Source organism: Narcine bancroftii, chromosome 1, assembly GCF_036971445.1.
Source record: "Narcine bancroftii isolate sNarBan1 chromosome 1, sNarBan1.hap1, whole genome shotgun sequence".
Lineage (NCBI taxonomy): Eukaryota > Metazoa > Chordata > Chondrichthyes > Torpediniformes > Narcinidae > Narcine > Narcine bancroftii.
This window is the reverse complement of record NC_091469.1, coordinates 120,446,470-120,471,514: the sequence shown is the minus strand read 5'-3', so window position 1 is coordinate 120,471,514 and position 25,045 is coordinate 120,446,470. Positions and strand designations below refer to the sequence as shown.

Sequence of the window (25,045 nt, the reverse complement as noted above, 5' to 3'; positions counted from 1 at the left end):
GAGTGATAATGTTGTCTTGTCAGGCATGATGATGTCATATGCACACGTGAACACTTCAGGTCTGTTCTACTATTTACATAGAATATTATAGAAGGCACTTCAGCCCGTAATATGTGTCAACCTATGGAAACCTAGTCCACAAAAATCACATTTTTCCTTACCTCACACCTATAACCCTTTTTTTCTTAAATGGATGATTATTTAATGGTATCACTTGCATGCATCCCTAATACAGTAAAATCCCCATTAACCGGAATTCAAGCAACCAGTTAAAAAAAAATTGGTCAAAATCAATAGGTAAAGAAAATTAAGTTTAAAGTTGTGGGGAGAGAATTTGGATGCAGCAAATAAAGATATTATTTGAAATGTTTACCATATTTGATCTGCGTGATATATGGGCTTTTGAATTAGTCAGGCCTTAATCTGCAGTATTACCAGGATTGCTAGATAGGAAAAAATTTTAGAAACCTAAAATGATAAAAATGGAAAATGCTGCAGTATGAAGCTTATTGTTATTAAAGGTTATTTGTTTCTCTCCAGCACTTATATACACACACACACACACACACACTTACACACTTACACACACACACACACACACTTACACACTTACACACACACACACACACACACTTACACACACACACACACACTTACACGCGCGCTCACACACACGCGCGCGCTCACACACGCGCGCGCTCACACACGCGCGCGCTCACACACACGCGCGCGCTCACACACACGCGCGCGCTCACACACACGCGCGCGCGCTCACACACACTCTTACACACACACGCGCGCGCGCGCTCACACACACACACTTACACACACACACTTACACACACACACTTACACACACACACGCACTTACACACACGCACTTACACACACGCACTTACACACACGCACTTACACACACACACTTACACACGCACTTACACACACGCACTTACACACACGCACTTACACACACACACACACTTACACACACACACACTTACACACACACTCACTTACACACACACTCACTTACACAGACACTCACTTACACAGACACTCACTTACACAGACACTCACTTACACAGACACTCACTTACACAGACACTCACTTACACAGACACTCACTTACACAGACACTCACTTACACAGACACTCACACAGACACTCACACAGACACTCACACAGACACTCACACAGACACTCACACAGACACTCACACAGACACTCACACAGACACTCACACAGACACTCACACAGACACTCACACAGACACTCACACAGACACTTACACACTCACACACCACTTCTTTATTAGGGCTGGAAAGGCTGCTTTTATACTGATCAAGTTCCCGCCGTTTTTCCTGATTGACTGAGTCATCCATATGAATAACAATAGCGGGTGGGAACATCCATGCATATTAATGTCCTTCTTCCCCAGCCTGTTTCTGCTGCCTTAGCTGGGCAGCTTGACCAATGCCATTTTAGGGCTTGTTGGTCTGATGATGCCCCAGCTTCTACCCACTCCGGTTTGTTGTCCTGGGAGTTGCATGAAGAAGATGCAAAGGATTTTCAGGGGATATAAATCTATAAGGATGTACATAAAAATATAATGAAGAAAATTGTGAGGCATCCACTTTGGTAGAAAAGTGGTGATTTTTAAAAAAAAAAAGTATTTTGATCTTTACTTTGACAGGATATGAGTAAAAGATTAAAGACAACTTACTGAAATTGTACAAGTCCTGGGGAGACTATATTTGGAATATGTAACTGCTCACTCTTTGTAATGAAGGATGCTCCTGTGATGGCGTGAGTGCAATAGAGTTTCCTGGAATAGGACTTTGTTCCTGAGCTTGGAAGAATAAAAAGTTGTGGAAACATGCAAAATTATTTGAAAGTTTGACAGGAGAGATGCAAGGATGGCATTTTCTCTGGTTGAAGTGTCCTGGTCAGAGATCAGTCTCAAAATTCAGCCATTTGAGCCAGAAGAAGGGATTTGAAGATCTGGATGTCCTTAACTGGGAGAAAAAGTCTGGAAACAATAGTAAACAGAATTGATGCAGGAATTTGTTGATGAATTGCATTTAGGTAAATGGAAAAGGTCACTCTAGAGGACCATGGCAAATGGTTTCATTAGCAGGTAAACTGAAGAAGGGGTGGAGCTGAATGAGATTATTGAAGTGGGACTAGTGGTCATGCTGATGGCTTGGACTTTAGCTCTAAAAACAACTTAATCAAATAGTTTGCAAATGCAAGGCTGCAGATGTGGAGCTGTAAAGCAAGCTGCTAGAGAGACTCCAGTAGGTCAGGCAGTTTCTGAAGAGATAAAATGATGGTCAAGATGCAGATGTTCGACCCAAAATCTTGAGTATTCTTTTGCCTCCACAGATGGTGCCTGACCTGCATGCATGATTTCTTTAGCTTTTTATTTGCAACAAATGCAGTTTTAATTTCAGACAGTTTAAAAGAACAGGATGGAGTTGTGGGAGACTGGGATCACAAATTTGGATTTTTTTTTAAAAAACCTTCTCTATACTTAGTTGGGTGGGAATGTCACTCTTTCAGTACTTGGACTTTCTGATGGTTTGGAAATGGTGAAGAGGCCAAGATAAATAGTAGTGAGGTGGGCTTTGGTTTCATCAACATAATTCTGGAACTGAGCTTTGGTATGATGTTATAGCTATGAAGCAGGAGACCATTCAAGATTGATAATTGGGGATCAAATTAACTCTGGATTCAGAAAGAAACTGGATTTCCTCCCCAGCTAGTTGATTTATATTTGTGACCCCTAGAGTTGGTTCTGCAAACTTTTTAATAGTTCATTAAATGTTTCAATGGTGTTCATTCCCAACTTCAAAGTTTGAGAAAGTTTTTCAACTACTTTTTGTCTAACAATGATTTCCTTTCATTGTTTACTGATCGTCCAGGCTTTTATTAATGCATTTTCCTTTTCAGCCTTGTCAAATTTCCTGCCTTAAATCTGGTACTTAGCCTCAAGTAGAATTATTTCAATTGAAGTTGATGCCAATTTTGATGTATTCTAATATGAAAGAATTGCAGAGATCTTTCTTCTGAAATTTGGTGTATAAATAGAAAAGTTTAAATATTCCTTCTCTTTGTTTGCAGCAGTGGTGGGGACCTCCAAGTGGCCAACCATTTTCAATTCTGTGCCCCATTCTGACATGTCTGTCTATGACCTTGTGTGTTGCCGAACCAAGGCTGCTCATAAATTGGAGGAGCAACACCTAATATTTCTGTCTGGGCACTCTCCAACCAGATGGCATTAGCATAAACTTCTGGTTTCTGTTGGGCCACTCCTCTCTCTCCCTCTCTTTCCCATCCCTCTATCCTCTGGCTCTACGCCCCCTTCAGAGAACTATCCCCTTCCCTCCCTTCCTTTCCTCCCCCCCCGCCCACCCCCATCATTTAGCTTTTTACTCTTGAGCCCTCCTACTCATATCCACCTATGCTCTCTTGCCTGGTGGGACAATCCCTTTCACCACCCCCACCACCACCACCATTTTATTCAGGCACCTGCCTGCATTTTGTTTATATTTTGATGAAGGGCTCTTTTGGTTATGTATTATTATCTTTGAAGAATGCTGAGCTTCTCCAGTAACAGGTACCAGAGAATCCTACAAATCCTAGGTGTAGAATGCCCTATTGATATGTTTGCTGTTTGATTTTTGACATAATTTTGCAATTGCCTTTGCATATTTGGTTCACATCAGATATTGTACATTGTTCCTCCTAAGTCGTTTAAATTTTTTTTTGGTATTCTCATCGTACCCCAAGCATCTGGATTTTTGAGGACCTTTGTGCAATGCACTCAAAATTCCATTGGATCTCTTGTTTCTTTCAAGAAATGGTTTTGGAAAATGCTGTTTCACATTTCTATTTGTTTCTGCCATTCCTCAATGGTTAAAAATATAACTTTGTTTAACTGCTCACCAGAGCAATATTTAAACAATTTGTTATTTCTCTGGTTTCTGCTTAAACATGTCCGCAAACAAATTCTACCCAATCACACTAGTGTGTGACAATCTAATCAATTAATTAATAGATAGATCGATAGATAAACATAAATAAATAGACAGATACCAAAATATTTACTTGCTGCAGCCAGATAGTAATTAAATAAAACTATAATATTATACATTGCATCATTTTTGAAAGAGATTAGAAATATTCAGAGTTGCAGTTAGTGTAAGAAAAAGTGATGTTTCATTGGTGCAGAGATGTCTTTAGTTGGTCCTAGAGTAGTTTATGATTTGTATAGTAAGGAGAGATTCAAAAGCTGATTGGGAGGGTGGGGTAGGAGGTGTTGTATGGGAAGGGAAACATCCAGTGGGCTCAAAGAAGAGTGTCTGCTCATAGGCTGAACATAGGAAGAATCTTTATTAAAACCTGTGTGGGGGGGGGGGGGGTTACAATTGGATAATCTCTTCTTCTTTGGCTTGGCTTCGCGGACGAAGATTTATGGAGGGGGTAAATGTCCACGTCAGCTGCAGGCTCGTTTGTGGCTGACAAGTCCGATGCGGGACAGGCAGACACGGTTGCAGCGGAAAATTGGTTGGTTGGGGTTGGGTGTTGGGTTTTTCCTCCTTTGCCTTTTGTCAGTGAGGTGGGCTCTGCGGTCTTCTTCAAAGGAGGTTGCTGCCCGCCGAACTGTGAGGCGCCAAGATGCACGGTTTGAGGCGATATCAGCCCACTGGCGGTGGTCAATGTGGCAGGCACCAAGAGATTTCTTTAGGCAGTCCTTGTACCTTTTCTTTGGTGCACCTCTGTCACGGTGGCCAGTGGAGAGCTCGCCATATAACACGATCTTGGGAAGGCGATGGTCCTCCATTCTGGAGACGTGACCCACCCAGTGCAGCTGGATCTTCAGCAGCGTGGACTCGATGCTGTCGACCTCTGCCATCTCAAGTACTTCGACGTTAGGGATGAAAGCGCTCCAGTGAATGTTGAGGATGGAGCGGAGACAACGCTGGTGGAAGCGTTCTAGGAGCCATAGGTGATGCCGGTAGAGGACCCATGATTCGGAGCCGAACAGGAGTGTGGGTATGACAACGGCTCTGTATACGCTTATCTTTGTGAGGTTTTTCAGTTGGTTGTTTTTCCAGACTCTTTTGTGTAGTGATCCAAAGGCGCTATTTGCCTTGGCGAGTCTGTTGTCTATGTCGTTGTCGATCCTTGCATCCGATGAAATGGTGCAGCCGAGATAGGTAAACTGGTTGACCGTTTTGAGTTTTGTGTGCCCGATGGAGATGTGGGGGGGCTGGTAGTCATGGTGGGGAGCTGGCTGATGGAGGACCTCAGTTTTCTTCAGGCTGACTTCCAGGCCAAACATTTTGGCAGTTTCCGCAAAACAGGACGTCAAGCGCTGAAGAGCTGGCTCTGAATGGGCAACTAAAGCGGCATCGTCTGCAAAGAGTAGTTCACGGACAAGTTTCTCTTGTGTCTTGGTGTGAGCTTGCAGGCGCCTCAGATTGAAGAGACTGCCATCCGTGCGGACCCGGATGTAAACAGCGTCTTCATTGTTGAGGTCTTTTCTCGCACCAACCTACACTAATGCTATCCACCACAAAACAATCAGTCACATTGACTTGCCAATACTAGCAACTGCTGACATTCATAAACAGGGTTATCCGTAACATTGGACAACACTACTGATGCTAGCAACTGTGTACAGACTTGTAACAGCAAATCACTACCTGTTGTTCCTTGTCTAAAGTGGGCATGGCTCCATTGCTCTCTAACAGCCCTGATCCATGTGTAGTGCTGTGGAAGAATGTTTAACAAATGTGCATAACAAAGGGTTAATGAATTAAGTAGGAAAATACAGTAGCTACTTGCAAGTTGGTGGGAACCTAATTGCCTTCTTAACATCTGTGCCATTTTAAGATGGTAGCTATCTCCACAAGAATGTCAATTTGCCTTGGGATAGGGATACTGACTTTTCCAGACAATATGTAGGTATCACATGGTGACATATTATTGTGAACAGTATTGCCAGGTGAGTGTAACTCATGTGAAACTTGTAAGGGTCTCATGAGGACCCCTGCCCGAAAGATGTATAACAGAATGATGAACACTCTGATGCTTTGAGTGCATGGGTTCAGTGTAGAGAACAAATGACTAAACTCTTATCATCCCCACATTCCTGCTTCCATTACCAAGGGTTAAATAAAGAAACTGTTGTATGCTTGGTTCTGTTTTCTGCTGTTGGTTGTCTGACAGTGCGAGCAGACTTTAACTGTGCACGCCTTACCAATGACTCCTCTAGCGTTATCCACAGTTCGCAACAGGGTTCTTCTCAGAACCAAAGAGGAAGAGCTACTGCTCGTGGTGGACTTTTATGGTGCAGAAAGCTGGAGGGTATGGCACCAGGTAATCACTAGGTGATTAAAGGGGCCAATGGTCAGGTGTGCACCAATGGATGGACAGAATCCAACCTTGATTGACAGGTGATGCAACTTCAGATTAGGTTCCAGATGGAGGTCACGTGGCCCTCCACCATCCACACTACTGGATGGGGGGGTGAGGGGAGGGAAGGGAAGGGAAGAATCCAACTGATGTTGAACCTAAATGTGCTGAACATTGGACTTTTGTACATTCTTCTTGACGATAGCAATGAGAGGAGATTGTGACTAAGGTGATTGGGTCCTTCATGATGTTGGCTGCCTTCTTGAGGAATTGCCTCAAATTAGATGTTTCAGTGGATGAGAAGTTGAAGCCTTCGATGGACTTGCTTATGTTTTATGCCTTGTATATTCTTCGGCACTTGAATGACCAAACCAGGCCATGATGCAACCAATGAGTGAGTACATTTTCAAGTATACCTGATTTGTGGCATATGGAATTCTTTACTAGATGAAAGAACCTGAGCAGAGGGATTAGACATCTTCACCACTTGGCCTTCTGAACCTTTGTATTTCCAACATCAATGGTCTCTACTTCTTCACTCCCCTCACTTGTTCTTTTCACACCACCTTGCAGCACACTGAACTTTCTGCACCAATCCTAACCTTGCTATCCAACCGGCAGACAACAACTGTTGCTGTTATGGACTGGTGCACAGACTTCTACCTTGCTGAATCCAATGACAGCTCTCAGACACCTCTTACTTATCCCTTGAACAGGACCCCCCCCCCCCCCCCTCAAAATGCATCCAGCCATGGTATTGCACACCATCTCTGACCGGGCAGTTGCTGGTCATCTTCCTTCCACAGCCTCAAATGTCATTGTTTCCCCAACCCTAACTGCCCGGTTCTATCTCCTGCTCTACATCCACAAATGCAATTGTCCTTGGGAGATGCATTGTTTATTCATGTCCCTGCCCACCAAACTGACATAAATCACTTTGCCTTCACTCAATTTTGTCCCCCTGGTCCATTCCCCCTCTCCATACATCTATGAACCTGACCGCCCCATCTAAATCGTGGATGTATCAGAACTTATTATCATGAACATGTCATGGAATTTGGTGTTTTGCGGTAGCATCACAATGCAAACATTCATATTATGAACTGTTTTGTAACAATATATAAAAATAAGTGTATGGAATGTAAGGGAGTGTCTTTGATTATTCAGAAATCTGATGGCGGGGGGGGGGGGGGGGGTGGGGAAGAAGCTGTCTGTGTGCCACTGAGTGCTTGTCTTTAGGCTCCTGTACCTCCTTCCCCATGGTAACAGAGTGAAGACTGCGTGGCCTGGGTGGTGGGAGTCTTTGATGATGGAAGCTGTTTTGTTTACTAGCCTACACAGGCAAAGCTCCTCAACTCTTCCTCCACTACACTGGCATTCTGTCATGCACCTACAATAAGCTTTGTTAACTTTATCCACTTTGCAGCTAATTTTCAACCTGACCTCAGATTCACTTGGTCTATCTCTGGCAATGCTTTCCCCTTTCTCAATCCCTCTGCCTCCATCTTGGGAGACAAACTCTCTACCTTCCATAAACCTATCAATTCCCAGATACCTTGACTACACCTTCCCTATAAGGATTCTATTCTTTCAATTTCTCTGACATGTCTCCTCCCAAGATGAGGTCTTCTACTTACAGAGCTTCAGAGATGTCGTCCTTCAAAAAAACACTACCTCCCCTCTACTGCCATTTAACTCAGCCCTTGCCTATATCTCTATTTTCCACACATCTACTGTGGCTCCTTCTGCCCCTAGACTCAACAAGGACAGGATTCCTTTTGTCCTCACCTACCACTCCACCAGTCTCTGCATCTAACGTATTATCCTTCACAGTTTCCACCACCTACAATGTAGAGGACCTTCAAAGGTGCAGTGTTGAGAATGCAGAGTTTGTATGTTCCTGTCAGGATTTAAGGTAAGGTTAGGAGGCATAGGGAATGTTATGGTTGTCCTTTCAAGAATAACAACTCTTGTGGATTTCCCACTCAGCTGACTCTACCACTGACGGCCCTTCAAATGTCATCTGCTGTTTCTGCCCAGCCATGTACATTACATGCTGGGGAATGCAGTTCTACACAATACACATAACAGCACATCTTTCCCTTTTTTTAAAAAAAACACAATACTATGTCTATATAACAAATGTATTAATAGAGTATGTACAAGATACAGGAGACTGGACAACTATTGCCTGTCTGCATTGGTTTTGCAACAGTTACAAAATATATCTTTATTTAACAGACAAGACCATTCTTAAAATGATATTACTTTTTTTTGAGGTTTGACGGGGATGAATTTCACACCAGCAAAAATGTTAGCCCGTCACTCAAACTCTGAAGCAGAGACATTTTGTAGCAGAACTTGTCCTTTTATCTGGGTTATGGACTTCTTGCTTGGACTGATGAAACAATGTCCTCCCTTGGCACTGTAGGTGGACTGACAGATCCAGCTCTCTACCCATTCTTGGGATATTTTCACCTGCTGCAGCATTTCTTTTGCTGCTTCAAACCCTTCAGTTACAATTCTGGGATGCCAACCCTCTGTCTCAACTGTAGAGATCAGCTGGTTTCAACAGCTCACATCAATGATAAACACAATGGATGTGGTGCTGTCAACAATCGTGATCTTTAGCTCTATTAAAGAGGCATGCTGTATTTGCATTTGGAAGCTGTATTTGCATTTCTTGTATCGGCACATTACCATCTTTGGTAAGCTCTATCTCTAGCACCAGATACCAGCATTTTCATGGTACCTTTTATGGAGTGGTACCCCTTGAATACTATGCTTCCATGATGGCCAGTTTACCCTGTAAATCTTCTAGCTCAACATGGAGTTTCTGTAGAATTATTTGGGCATGTGATTTGTTTTGTTTGGCTGAGTGATTCTTTTGATAAGTTCTATTTGTAGTTTCTGTACTGTCTACTGAACTTTTGTATGACATTAACACATGCTCTAGAGTTGCTGCCATTTGACTGTTACTTAATCTATTAAATGCTGTTGAAAATTTGCAATCTTCTGATTTTTTTTCTATCATTTCTACACTTTCAACATTTGTTTTTCACGAAGCGCTTCATCACATGATATAATGGTTAAGGCAAAATCTTTTTTCTTTTGTTCCAATACCAGTTGAACTTGAGAATATTTAGTCTCAAGCAGCATGACGGCCGCCTGTAATTTTAAGAGCTGGCATCATAGCTATGCTGTAGTTCATCCTATAATGCTCCACACTGGACTGCTGATCTTCCAGGGTTGCTAGACACTCAGTTATCAGCCCACTGGCGGTGGTCAATGTGGCAGGCACCAAGAGATTTCTTTAGGCAGTCCTTGTACCTTTTCTTTGGTGCACCTCTGTCACGGTGGCCAGTGGAGAGCTCGCCATATAACACGATCTTGGGAAGGCGATGGTCCTCCATTCTGGAGACGTGACCCACCCAGCGCAGCTGGATCTTCAGCAGCGTGGACTCGATGCTGTCGACCTCTGCCATCTCGAGTACTTCGACGTTAGGGATGAAAGCGCTCCAATGGATGTTGAGGATGGAGCGGAGACAACGCTGGTGGAAGCGTTCTAGGAGCCGTAGGTGGTGCCGGTAGAGGACCCATGATTCGGCGCCTCACAGTTTGGCGGGCAGCAACCTCCTTTGAAGAAGACCGCAGAGCCCACCTCACTGACAAAAGGCAAAGGAGGAAAAACCCAACACCCAACCCCAACCAACCAATTTTCCCTTGCAACCGCTGCAATCGTGTCTGCCTGTCCCGCATCGGACTTGTCAGCCACAAACGAGCCTGCAGCTGACGTGGACTTTTTACCCCCTCCATAAATCTTCGTCCGCGAAGCCAAGCCAAAGAAGAAAAGAAGAGACACTCAGTGAGATGCTGATTTTCTTTCTCTTGTTTCTTCAATGTCGTCACTTCAGATTGATTTTCAGTCACTTGCATCTCAAGTATTTTCTCCTCTGTTAAATTATCAATGTTGATATTTGCTTGGACCATTTGGGTTTCCATTTCTTGTTTAATGTGTTTCATATTCATTAATAGAAGGGTAATTTCTCTTTCTGGTAGACAATTTCAGACTCGAAGTATCTTGTGTCATTTTTTCCATTGTTTCAAACTTCTGGACCTCCATAAACTCCATTCTTAGAGCTACATTTTTTTTTAAATTGCTTTTTTTCATTCAGTCACTGGAATGATCTATTTTGTTTCACCAGGCAGCAGGAGTCTGCAGCAAATCCACGAAGAATTATCCACTGTATGCACTTTTCTCTTGGTAGCCCCTGGTTTGCAGCACTTTGCAAAACGATTCTTCTTCCCATATTTGTAGCAGGACTTTCCATAGGCAGAACACCTCTTCGGAATATGACTACTTCCGCACCTGCTGCATTTGCTGTTTGAGGTTACTACTTTGCTTTGTTGTTGCTTTGAAAAACTCCCAGTGCTCTGCCCACCTTTCCACCTCAAATTCACAGCCTTTTTCAGAGTCAATTTTTTTTTAGGTCTATTATCTGGGATTCTGCAAACTAATCTGACTTTAATGAGTGAATTTTTCAAATCTCCAAATTCACAGGACTTGCTCAGTGTGTGAAAATCTGGGATCCAATTGCACAGTGGGATATTGAGGGCCAGTTGATCAGTTTTGAGGGGACGATGGTGTTGAATGCTGAACTGTAGTTCATAGGAGTCTTTTTTTGAAAATTTTATTTATTAAATCATGATGTATATATTAAAACATACAATTAATGAATAAAACTTAAAAAAGACACAGTACATACATGATATTTTGAAAATTAATCCCCTGCCACCCCCCATCCCCCTCTAATCTACCCCCAAAAAAAGGGGAGAGGAGATCACAGAACATCAAAATTCATAATCAGTTTATTATTGATTTGGAGCAACCCACTAACATGCGGGAAGGGAATTTAGTAATTTAACCCCATATAATCCAAATATGGGCTCCAACCAAGTTTTATAATTAAAATATAATTATCATGTAAATTATGTTATCTTTTCCAATGGAATACAAGACCTAAACTCCATATGCCATCTCTGGATACTCCATGTGAGTCTTTTGAATTTATAAATTTAGACATACAGTACAATAGCAGGCTATTCTGGCCCGCAAGTCCGTACCACCAAATTAATCAACACCTCCCATAAGTTTTGAACGGTGGGAGGAAACTGGAGCCCACAGGGAAAATTCACCCAGACACAGGGAGAATGTACCAACTCCTGACATACAGCATGGGATTAGAACCCTGTTCCTGATGGCGGGCGCTGTAAAGACATTGCTCTAATTGCTATGTCAACTATGTTGCCTATCCAGATGTTCTAGGGTTTTGTGTGGAGTTCAAGTTTATTATGATTTGATTATACATACACAACCTGATGAAACAGGTTGAGTGCGTTGGGAAGGATCGAGGCTGTCACGTGACAGCATTGCCTCCTACCTAATTGGAAGACACACCACCTGCCAATCAAGGTTTAGCTCCTGCACACTTTGCCATTGGTCAATTTAAATTCCTTTCCTTTGTACTTGTCCTTGGGGCCATTGGCTGTTGTAATTGGATTAACCTTCCTGGAGCCCTGCTTACTATCTGGGCTGGACCTGAAAGCACCATAAAGGTGCCACGTGTGCTTTGTTCTCCCTCTTTGCCAGCTTGCTTCACTCCAGACCTAGAACTGTGGAAGGGCGCTGGAGAAATTCTTGGTAAGATGTGCACTGTATAAAAGGGTTGGGAGCATTTAATTAGTATTCCTGGCACTAGTAGCATAGAGCCATGCCTCCACTGAGTTAGTGGTGGGGCATCATATTGATTTTTTTTCCCCCAGTTCATTTGTGTCTGTACTTCGTTCCCATGCAAATTTTTTCGCTCTCTCTCTCCTCCCTCTCCATGTTTGTTATTAATTGTATGTGTGTTTCATTGGTGCTATTACTTTTCACATACTTGCTATTAAACCATGCGTGTTGTTTATTGCTGATGTGATTTTTTTTCCCCATGATTGCTATTAAACTGTGTGTTGCTTATTGCCTTACCGACTTTTTCCCACATGCGTTATTAATTGTCTGTGCTGTTTTATTGCCAATCTGATTTTCCCACTGCTGCTGTACATTGTGTGTGAGTTCCTCCGTTGCCATTTTCCTACATTTGCCTTCTGTAAATAAAATCCTTTACACCAAAACTGTGTCTGTAGTCCTTGGCTTTAAGATCCACCAAACCTGTTTCCTCACTTATAACAGGGCGCGCTTGCACACAGTACATCCTGCAGAGAAGTCTACATAATGATCCAAAATAAATGCACATAGAGCTAGTGAAATGGCATCTGCCAACGATCAGTTTCTGCGGTAGGCAAATTGGAATGGATCCATGCCACCACTCAGACAGGAGCTAATATGGTTCAACACCAACCTCTCAAAATACTTCATCACTGGATGAATGCAACTAGTTGGTCATCATTTAGGCAGGTTACCACACTCATTTTGGGCACTGGTATGATTGAGGTCTGTACCACACCCTCTCAGAGTGAAATATTGTTGAAGATTACCACGAAAACATTTGCCAATTGGTCAGCACTGGGTACTCTGCTAGTACACTGTCCAGACCAGATGCTTTCCTTGGATTCACTCTTGTGTTGCACAGTTAATGCAGCTAATGCATGGCTTTAGGTGACCTGGTTCAATCTTGACATACTGTCCGTGTGAAGTTTGTGCATTCTCCCTAGGACCGCTTAAGATTCCTCTGGGTGCCCTAGTTTTCTGCCACATCATAAGGACAGGCTGGAAATTAATTAGCTGTTGTAAGCTGCCCCTTTTGTAAGTGGGGAACACAAAGTTTAGGGAATGGTTTATGATTGAAAAGGTAATGTGGAAAGATGAGAGGAAGATCCATCATAGACTCTGTGAGCAAAATTGACTTGTGAAAAGGGCAGTACACTATACCTCAAGCGACTCTTTCATGGAACACTCAACTGTAACTTCATTATTCTGTCTTCATCCCTGTGTCAAGTCTCCTTGATTGCCTGCATCTTTTTGTGTCAGTGATTGCAGACTTTTAAGTACTGCAGATGAAACAGCAGATTGCCAGCATTGGTGAATGGATAGTTTTCAGCCGGACTTAAAATGTCCCTGTACAGACTGAACCTGATGACATTCAGACACTGATTTTTAGAAACTCTTCTTGTTGTCCATAAATATCAGGTCCTATGTTTATTTTTACTTTTGTAGTTTCTAGCAGGCTGTTGCCAAGTGTCCGACTGCACGCAGGTTTTCCCTCTGACTGATTGTGGCCTGCATTTGTGCCTCTGGCAGCAATCACCCTACTCGGCTCAGAGATCTTTGAACTGATGGAAGCTGAAACTTGAGTGGATTTGAATAGGTGATATCTTTAAATTTACAGTTGTATGGACTGCATGAGCAGAGCATCAGGACTTGCTTTAAATTGAGTGAGGAAATTGCAACCTAAGAGGCTTGGATTCTTCCTGGGTTGCTTGGAATACCCCATAGCTGTTTGTTTAAAATGTAGTGATAAGAAGTTAGGATCTAATAATCCTTCCTCCAGATTTGCATCTTGACCTTTTTTCTCTGAAGCTTAACTTTAAACCTGTGAAGCATTCCGAACAACAGGAGTAACCACGCACTCGCACACACCTCCTGACCCCCTTGCTTTAATTTTGTACCACTAGCATACCTCTTGAGGGTGGCAAGAATTTTTTTTAGATCAAGTAAAGAAAAGCTGTTCATTTTCCCAGCACTATGTTCCACTGTGGGTTGTGCATTTCCTCAAATTCAATTTTTTTAAATTAAAAGGGAATACAAAATGTATGAATACTATACCAATGCTGACTTTCAGGTGAGGCATTTGCTAAAGAGGAAATCAGATGACTCGAGATTGTTTAATGAACAGCTGAGGAGCTCTCCCAGGATACCCTTATCAATATTTGTATTCGATGGATACCAGTGAAAACTGCTTTCTGGTCATTTATCACGGTTCTGATTGTGGGATCCTACTGCAAAAATTTCCTGTGACAACCTCTGCAATGACCCAGGGAAAACTGAGGTCATGGGGAGGTAGCATTTTTTTTAAATGTAAAAGGCTTGTTCATCTTGCAATGGTTTAATGTGAAAAATGTAGCTGGTGTTTGCTTTCTGCCCACAGTTTCTTGGATAGTGATGAAAAGCTTCTTTAATGCTGATTAAAGAAGAACTTCTATTTTCTGAAGTTAAATGTTGTGGAATCTTCCTAAATGTACAGAGGATTTAAATGTAATAATTTGTGAAAGAGATGTACACTCAACAATACAAAGAATGGCTATGCTGCCATAGATGCTGTAATGGCAGAACTGCCACTGGCATTGACCTGGGGTGAATGGGGAATAGAGACAGTGCTGCTCTGCTGGGTCCATTTGCTCAGTCCTCTACTATGTACAAACTTTAAATGGCCTGTTTTTAGAGCTAACTGTTTTTGTTTAAAATCCTGCAATGTCTGGGTCTGTGCCCAAGATGGTGGCACTTGTGCTGGCAGTGGCCTCGGAGTTGCAGACTCTGGGGAAGTAGCAGACTGGCACAGGGCATCAGAAATGGGAGAAACACTTCCCCCCCCCTCCCCACCAAATCCCATGTGGAGAAGCATAGGGGATACCTTTATAGGACAGTGACCATGGCAAGGGGCTCAGCAGCTGAAGCACCCCCTGCAGTCTGTAAGCAAATTGGAGTCAAAGAACCAACACTGATTGCGGGCTGCTGGAGTCTGGCTCATGGGAACCAGGTATTGAAACTGGGATTCGAGAGGGTGCTGAGAGCAAAAGGGGGTCCCCCAGGCCCTTGATCACTGAAGGCTTCCTGTTTGTATCAGAGGTTTGGAACTGAAGCTCAAATTGCCAGTGGATTGAACAGGGGTCTGTGGGGCTGTAGAGACTGAGGGGACTCTCTTTTGCTTTTCTTTCTCACGGTAAGGGGCGCTGGGCAAAACTAATGGTGACTCTTTGTCTGCCTTGAGGACATTTTTGTGTAGTACATTTTCTGTTTTATTTCTTAAAAAATAATAGAATTTTGAATTTTCCTCAATATTTGTAACAAGAATATGCTTTGGATATTGGAGGGGAACTTGAGGTCTTAATCTTCTGATTTATATTTTTTTTAAAAACTCTAGTGCCGAGGTTGAGCCAAAATGAAATTTGTGAACACTCTCATTGTTTGCCTAGAGAGATTCTGGCGAGGAATTGAGGTAAACAAAAAGTCTGCAGATGCTAGTAAACTGGAGGAATCATCAGATGCAAGGATCGACAATGAGATAGACAACAGACTCGCCAAGGCAAATAGCGCCTTTGGAAGACTACACAAAAGAGTCTGGAAAAACAACCAACTGAAAAACCTCACAAAGATAAGCGTATACAGAGCCGTTGTCATACCCACACTCCTGTTCGGGCCCGAATCATGGGTCCTCTACTGGCACCACCTACGGCTCCTAGAACGCTTCCACCAGCGTTGTCTCCGCTCCATCCTCAACATCCATTGGAGTGCTTTCATCCCTAACGTCGAAGTACTCGAGATGGCAGTGGTCGACAGCATCGAGTCCACGCTGCTGAAGATCCAGCTGCGCTGGATGGGTCACGTCTCCTGAATGGAGGACCATTGCCTTCCCAAGATCATGTTATATGGCGAGCTCTCCACTGGCCACCGTGACAGAGGTGCACCAAAGAAAAGGTACAAGGACTGCCTAAAGAAATCTCTTGGTGCCTGCCACATTGACCACCGCCAGTGGGCTGATAACGCCTCAAACCGTGCATCTTGGCGCCTCACAGTTTGGCGGGCAGCAACCTCCTTTGAAGAAGACCGCAGAGCCCACCTCACTGACAAAAGGCAAAGGAGGAAAAACCCAACACCCAACCCCAACCAACCAATTTTCCCCTGCAACCGCTGCAACCGTGTCTGCCTGTCCCGCATCGGACTTGTCAGCCACAAACGAGCCTGCAGCTGACGTGGACTTTTTACCCCCTCCATAAATCTTCGTCCGCGAAGCCAAGCCAAAGAAAAAGAAAAAGGAGGAACACAAAATACTGGAGGAACTCCAGTCAGGCAGCATCCATGAAAGGACAGACAGTAGACCTTATGGACCGGAACCCTTCATCAGGAATACCAAGACTTTTGTAATAGCTTGAAGATGATGATGTGGGGAGGTGGGGGAGTGTAGAATGGAGGGGAGCATGTGCTGGCAGGTGGATTTGAATACAGGTGGAGGGGGGAAGAAAAGAGAGTAGCTAAGAAATGATGGGTGGAAGGCGCTGTTCCCTCTAAGTTACGCGTGCACACATGTTCTGCATCCAGTGCACAAAGGGAATGAATATACGCACAGAATGGAACAAAGCAGTTCAAGGTATAGAATGAAATCTTGCATAAATGTTACTTCATAGAATGCAATAATATTTAGTATATTAAAACGTGCTAATACAATTTTATTAGCCACAAGAGAGGCTGTGCCAAAGTTATCTTGAAACAAATTTCAAGTTTACTTTTGCACAAGTATTCAGAGCACACATACTTTTTATCATGGAGGGGGTGGTTGGGGGAACTGGACAAAAGATTTTTGTGCACACTGCTGACTTAAAAAAAAATTAGAGGGAACATTGGAAGGGGCAGAGGGCTGAGAAAGATGCCCTCTGACAAGGGAAAGGTGGGTGGCAGGAAGAGGTGGGTGGGTGGGGAGGGGTTTTGGTCTGAAATGTGAAAGTGGCGATGCTGCAATTGTAGTAACAACACAATGACGAAGAAACTCAGCTGGTCACTGTAGAGTGCGTTGAAAGAACCAAAGACTTGTTGATCCAAACTAAGGCTTTTATTAATTAAAAGATTGGAGCATATCGCATGTAGGTCGACCAGTCCAGAATGACCAGTCCAGATTGCTAGGAGCAATCCTTTAAGACTTGCCAGTAGGTGTGGCTACAATCTCAGCCAATCACAGTCATCCTACACTACAATTCTGTACATATGTACATGTACACATTGGTGATAGTACAGATTCTATCACATTCACCCCTTCTTTGAGAACTGACCCTGGGGTGGATGGAGGGCTGTATTTAAAAAAAAAAAAGAAAATTTTTTATAAAAGGGCCTGGTGGAGGTTAGGGGCTGTACTGGTCAGGGGGCCTGACCATCCGGCATGACCACCGTGGTGTCGGGATTGGTGTCGCTGGAATCGTGTCACCGGCAGGCTCATAGGGTGCGGCCACTGCTTCGCTCAATTCCCCACTGCGTTGTCAATAGTCTGGCCTGAGCTGGTGGGGTGATGCTGGTCCCTCTGTTTAAGCACATGACCTGGGGGAGAAGGAATTGGGGGAGAAGGAATTGGGGGAGAAGGAATTGGGGGAGAAGGAATTGGGGGAGAAGGAATTGGGGGAGAAGGAATTGGGGGAGAAGGAATTGGGGGAGAAGGAATTGGGGGAGAAGGAATTGGGGGAGAAGGAATTGGGGGAGAAGGAATTGGGGGAGAAGGAATTGGGGGAGAAGGAATTGGGGGAGAAGGAATTGGGGGAGAAGGAATTGGGGGAGAAGGAATTGGGGGAGAAGGAATTGGGGGAGAAGGAATTGGGGGAGAAGGAATTGGGGGAGAAGGAATTGGGGGAGAAGGAATTGGGGGAGAAGGAATTGGGGGAGAAGGAATTGGGGGAGAAGGAATTGGGGGAGAAGGAATTGGGGGAGAAGGAATTGGGGGAGAAGGAATTGGGGGAGAAGGAATTGGGGGAGAAGGAATTGGGGGAGAAGGAATTGGGGGAGAAGGAATTGGGGGAGAAGGAATTGGGGGAGAAGGAATTGGGGGAGAAGGAATTGGGGGAGAAGGAATTGGGGGAGAAGGAATTGGGGGAGAAGGAATTGGGGGAGATTGGGTTGAAAGCATTGCTGCGCCTGATCTAGCTTGGGTTAGGTCCCTTACTGAGACTGTGTCCTCCCACCCCTCCGGGTACTCAACGTAGGCATGACGCGGGTTTGCATGGAGCAGGGTCAATCGGTCAACCAAGGGTTGTTCTTTGAGTACCAGATGTGGCATTGTAGGAGGACCGGCCTGGGAACTGTGAGCCATGCTGGTATGGTTGTTCCTGATTCGGATTTTCTCGGGAAAGAGAACATCTTTTCATGGGGGGTGGCATTGGTTGCGGTACATGGGAGGGAGCGGATGGAGTGTAGGGCGCAGTAGTAAAGATAAAGATGCATAACTGACATTTCAGGGCTTGATCTTTTTCTCCTTGCTAGATTCCAACCAGGATGTGAGGCAGAATGACTAAATTAGTAGCTGTATGCTATAATTTACAGAAGCCAAAGTGCTACCTTTTTGTTTCAAGGCAGTTGTATTCACATCGCTGACTAGACTGGGACCTTTGAGTTGGCTATACAACTTGAACTGAAGGTCTGAATTGAGGGATGGTTCCATAGTTGGACAGTGGAGGTGTTGAGTGTGGGCCTTGCTCCTCTCTGGCATAGTTTATTTGTATGAATTCAGAAGTTAAAGTGAGTTTTTTTAACATGAGGATCCAATAATTTTCTGGTTCCTTGAAATGTTGGCCCTTTGTTTCCCTTTTTTACTATTTTAATTTCATAGACAAGTCTTTGTTCTGAAATGTTAACGGTTTATCTTTCAAGATGTTCCTGGCCTAAGTATTTCTAGCAATTTATGCTTGTTTGGTATTGTGCAAAAGCAGTAGAGATGACGACTGTCTATAATATGACACTTGTGCCTTCTCCCATTGAATGTTCTAAAAGATTTCAGAGCTATTAAGTATGCTGTAAAGTATAGCCAATGCAATATAGAATTATTTTTAAAATTTTTAGTTTCCATTTGCATCAAAACATATACAGTATTTATCAATAATAAAAACTACAACACAAAATTAATAGTTTTTGTATTTTCTGCACACCCCCTTCCTCCCTTAAAAAAAAAGTAGGGAAAGAAAAGTGTGTCTAATAAACCTATATCCTTTAATTAATTGCAGTTTACATAACAATCTTAAACCATAACTAATTAGGGTAGGTTGTATGGGGGTGTGGTGGACACTGCAGGTAAAGTCGCAGCAATAAAATCCATGTAGGGTTTCCAAATCTTATCAAATTTTTCTGGTTTTCTAGTAAATTGTAAGTTATTCTCTCTAATGGTGTACAATTTAATATTTCTGTTCCCCATCTATTGAACTCCACAATATCACCAGAGTTCCATGTTACAGCTATAAATTTCGTTTCTGTTGCTACACTCAAACTTTTGATAAATATCTAACTTCAATTGAGAAATATCTCCCAATAAAAAATATCCTGGGATCCTTCAAAATTTGTGTCTTCAAAACTCTTCCCAATAAAATACTTATATCCTTCCAAAACTTATCTTTTTCACATTGCCAGACTGCATGAAAGAAAGATCCTACTTCTTTATTACGTCTAAAACATTGATCAGAACAGTTAAAATGAAATGCATGCAATTTGTTTGGAGTATAATATAACTGATGTAAAAAAATTAAATTGTACCATTTGATATCTAACATTAATTATATTAGTTTCACTTTCATAGCATAATTTTGATCATACTTCATGAATCTATATTTAAATTTTTTTCCTGTCTAAATTTGGATTTTAATGAATCCTTTTTCTGAATTGTTTCTTGTAATTTGATATACATATTAGTAATAAATCTTTTAATAAACATATCCATTATTAGATATTCAAATGGATTTTGTTCTGGTAATTTAAAATTCCTCCCTAATTTTCTTTTTAAATATGAGTTAAGTTGTTAATGAGAAAATATAGAATTATGTGGTGTATTATACTTTCAATTGATCCAAAGTCAAAAAAATGGATCCCAAAAAATAATCCCTTATTATTTTATTCCACAATTATACCAAACATCGAAATAATGATTATTAACCATAAAAGGAATTAAAGAATTTTGATTTAATATTTTGTCCACCGTTCTCCATTCCATACTTTAAGTATATGCTTCAGAACTGGTGGATCTGATTTTCCTTTTAATAACCCCTCATGCCATTTATATAAAATATGTTTAGGATTACTTTATCCTATTTTACTCATTTCAAGTTGCACCCATGCAACCTTTTCATCAATCTGATAATAAGATGACAAAAATCTAAGTTGATTTTAATTTTTAAAATTAGACAATCGAAGTCCCCCTTGATCAAATTTCCATGTTAATTTTTCCAATGTCATCTGAGGCATTTTATCCCTCCAAATAAATCTTCTTACACTTTTATTTAACCCTGAAAAAAAAACATTATTGGAACAAAAATTTGTAAAGATTGAAAAAGGTATTGTATTCTAGGAAAGATATTCATCTTCAAACAATTAATCCTCCTTATTAAAGAAATTGGCAAATCTTTCCATCTTAAATAAATCTTCTTTAATTTTTCTTAATGAAGTATGTAATTTAATTAAATAAATTATTTAAATTCTAATCAACATACATTTTTAAATATTTAATTGCACTAATCTGCCATTCAAATTTTGTCTTTTTCTTAACTTGAACATAGTCTGTCTTGATCATTGGCATCACTTCACTTTTATCAATATTTACTTTGGTGGAGTATGGGTTAGTATCAGGTTACAATCGATCATTTACTTTTTGTAATGAGGTTTCAGGATTTTAAGATCTAATATTACATCATCTGCAAAAAGACTAATTTTATGTTCTTTATCATGTATCTTAAAGGCCTCAATCTCATTATCACTTTTAATCACTTCAATTAAAAGTTCTATAGCTAAAGCAAATAAAATTTAAAAAAAAGTAGGTAATGGACATCCTTGTCTAGATGATCTTTCCAACAAAAAAATTTGCTATTTGTAATCACTTTAGTCTTTGGAAAATTATATAATGCTCTTATCCAGTTTATAAAATTTGTCAGAATTCCTAAAACCTTCAGTACTTTAAATGAATAATCCCATTGTAACCTATCAAACGCCTTTTCTGCATCTAAAACTAAAGCCGCTGATGGCATTTTTCTTTTCTGAGCCATATTTATTAAACTTAAAAATCTAATAATATTACCCACTGATCTTCTATTTTTAATAAAACCTGTTTGGTCCATATTAATCAATTTGGGTAAACATTTAGCTAGTCTATTAGCTATTAGTTTGGATACAATTTTAAAATCACTATTCAGTAGTGAAATTGGTCTATATGAAGATGGAAGCAAAGGGTTCTTCCTTTTTTTGTTGGATTAACTTATTAATGCACTTTTAAATGACTTGGGTAAGTCCCAAAGATCTTTCATTTGATCTAACAACCCCATAAATATCGGAATTAATAATTCTTTATAAAACTCTGGAGAGAAACCATCCTCCCCTGGAGCCTTATTGTTTAGTAAATAAATCAATATATCATAATTCTGTAACTGTAAATGGAGTTATTAATTCTGTCTTCTCTTCTACACTTTGGAAAAGTAATTGTGAACTAATATTTGTCTATTTTATCCCTATCCTTCAAAGATTCCGATTTATATAATTTCATATAGAATTTAATAAACACATCATTAATACCTTGTGTTTTGTAAGTAAGATGACCCGAATTTTCTTTTACAGCTACAATTGTTCTCGATACTTGTTCAGTCTTCAATTGCCATGCTAAAACTTTGAACTATATTTTTGTTGGGTTTGTCTTGTATCCCTCTCTACTCTATATGTTCGTTTTGTATTTAAAATTCAATTTCTTTAAATCCAATATTTTCCTTTGTTCACTATTCCTCTATTTTGCAATCCTTTTTCCATCTTTATTATTTCCTTTTCCAAAAAATTAACTTCAAATATGTATTCTTTTATAACCTTGGTGGTATAACTTATTAGTTACAGAATGTTCATTCAGGTCCATAAAATCTTTTTATCTGTTACCTTATAAAGTCACAAAAATCTTTTCCTTTTCAACAATGCTGCATTAAATCTCCATCTATAACCTTTATTTTGCTAATACTGACATAACTAAAGGTGAATGGTCAGACAATATCTTTGCCTGATATTCAATACTGTGAACTCTTGTTGAGAGTTGAGAGGCAATTAAAAACATATCTATACAGGAATATGTCTTGTGCCTAGAAGAATAAAATGAATAATCCTTAACACCAGGATGCCTCTTTCTCCAACTATTAACATTTAATTTCATTCATAAAATTTTTCACATCGTTTGTCACCTTATTTTTAACCATAATTCCTCCTGATTTATTCAACTTGCAATCAAAAGTAAAATTAAAGTCTCCTTCCATAATTATTTTCCCTTTTGCATTAGCTAACTGTATTTTAAAAAAAAATCTTGTATAAATTTTCCATCATCTACATTCGATGTATATATATTCAAGATCCAATATTCAGAATAAATTTTGCAATTTATCTCACATACCTCTCCACTTTATCAGTCATTACATCCAGTATTTCAATTGGTAAACTTTTATTTATTAATATCGCTACTCCTCTAGCTTTAGAATTAAATGAAGAGAATACCCCTCCTACCCAATCTCTCTTTAATTTCATGTCCTATTTCTGTTAAATTAGTTTCTTGTATTTAAAAAAAGCCACATCTACTTTAGATTCTTTTCATATAATTCAATAATTGTCTTCTCTTTATCAGATTCTGAATTCCATTAATATTAATACTCATAAATGACAATTTCCCTGCCATCAGACATTGAAATTAAAACCTATATCCCTCCCCATATGATATCCTGCATCTATAAACAATCCAGGCTAAGAACCAGAAGAAAGATAAGGAAAAACTCCTGAAGCACGTGATGTTAAGGTGTCTCTATCACCCTTATCTGTACGGGATGCAAAACTAGTCGCATTAGTGCCCATGATAGCATTGTGGTCAGCATCACATTCCCCACTCACTCACTCGAAACATCATACCATCCTTTACTATAAACTTATCAATAGACCTTTTAATCCATTAATCTTACCCAGTTTATTAGATCACGCACAATATAGGTTAAACCTTCATCCCCTTTTAAACTCTCTCAAAACTGTATTTTCAGTTACAGCAAAATGTCTCAGTCATATAATGAATTCAAGTGTCAACAACCATCTGCTGATCTTTAACAGGCAATGAATCGGCATATACCTTTGCTTCATTTGGCTTAGTAAAAAACCTATTCCTCCCTCCTGGGACGAATACTTTCCAATCTGCTGCATATCTCAAAACAAAGGCACAGCCTTTTTTCCACACAACATCTTTAAATGGATTAAATTCCTTTCTCTTTTTCAACAAATCAAAACTTGTATCTGGATTTTAAAAATCTTATTTCCATTATAAATCCAAGGTAATTATCTTTCTTTAGCTTGTTTCACTGACAGCTCCAATATCTTTTCTCTTACTTCATATCAAAGGAATCTGACAAGTATTGGACAGGACTTTTGGTCAGGCTGAGGTTTAGGTCTCAATGCCCTATGGGCTCGTTCTATCTCCAAATCACCTTGAAATGCAGCCTGACCCAAAGATTCCGGTATCCACCGTTGCAGAAATTTTTTCAAGTCTTGACCCTTGTCCCCTTCTTAAGTCCAACAATCTTGATATTATTCTGTCTACTGAAATTTTCCAAAAGTCTATCTTTTGCATTAACTGATCATGCTTTGCAGCTGCTTCTGCTTTCTTCACTTGATTTTTAAGGCTTTGAATCTCAAATTCCTCCCTTTAATTTTTCCATCCACTATTTCAAAGCTAGTGCCCACCTGTTGTATTAATCTTTCCATCTTATCACCATTCTTCTTGCTTCATCAGTTAACACTTCCATGGATTGTAGAAAAAAATCTAACATTTGCTTTAAATCACAGAAGATAAAGAAGCTTCTGCACCATTTTCTACTTTTTTCTTGATTGTAGGTCGTTCTTGCTCCTTCCTTTGCTTTTCCAGGTCTTGATCGCTGGAGCTGTGAATGTCTGGAATCTTTTAAAATTTTGCTTTATCTGTGCTCTGCACATGCACGAGGAATCGCGCATTCGTAGTCACTTCTTCATCCGATGTCGGGTGAAGCAGTGTCCAAGGTCTCCCCGGCTTCTGGCCTCTCTCCTTTGGATACTACCTTATGGACAGCTCCAGGATCCTTCAGGTAGGCCTCTCTTCCTTGTTTCTTTTCTTGCTCAGTTTCTTGTGCAACAGTAAGTCCTTTATCCTTCTTTGGTGGCATTGTTGATGTCTTCTATGTGTCTTCAGACAGTTCTTTCATATCTTCTATAAATTTTGTGACAGATTAGATATGTTTTTGGGAGATAAATTGGTGCAGGTTTTTTAGTGTAGGTCACATACAAATACTTTAAAACAGATCTTATTTAAAATACTGGAACTCTGCTCATGCTAGACATGTCGGCACCCAGGGCCTTTGTAGAAGCTTTGGAGAGCGCCCAAGAGTCTTCACAAATGCATTGTTGTTTACAAAAAGGCAACAAATGAAAGAACTCATCGGAGCCACAGGCTGTCTGGAGTGGAACTTGCTATTCTAAGAGGGTCATGTGGTTTTGCAATCAGAGTAAAAACAGCTTTTTCTCAGCGAGAGAGAGAAAATAAATCAGTTCTGCAATGCTACAGTCAGCAGGAACTGGAACAGGACAAGCTGGAAAGCTTGGAGAAAAATTTCATTTGGAAGAAGAGTTGTGAGTGCTTAG

The 25,045-nt window shown here is 40.8% G+C and overlaps 1 protein-coding gene across 4 annotated transcripts in view; it reads left to right on the top strand.

Moving 5' to 3' along the window:
- LOC138763332 (soluble lamin-associated protein of 75 kDa-like) overlaps positions 1–25,045 on the top strand; it is a 136,612-nt gene that overhangs the window by 45,075 nt on the left and 66,492 nt on the right. The window contains exon 1 of one of the 4 annotated variants that reach the window (XM_069937312.1): positions 8,036–8,338. The exons of the other annotated variants lie outside the window; for them this stretch is intronic. The gene's annotated coding sequence lies outside the window, so the exon portion shown is untranslated. Of the gene's footprint in view, positions 1–8,035; positions 8,339–25,045 lie in introns of those variants that run through there. 4 annotated transcript variants of the gene reach the window in all.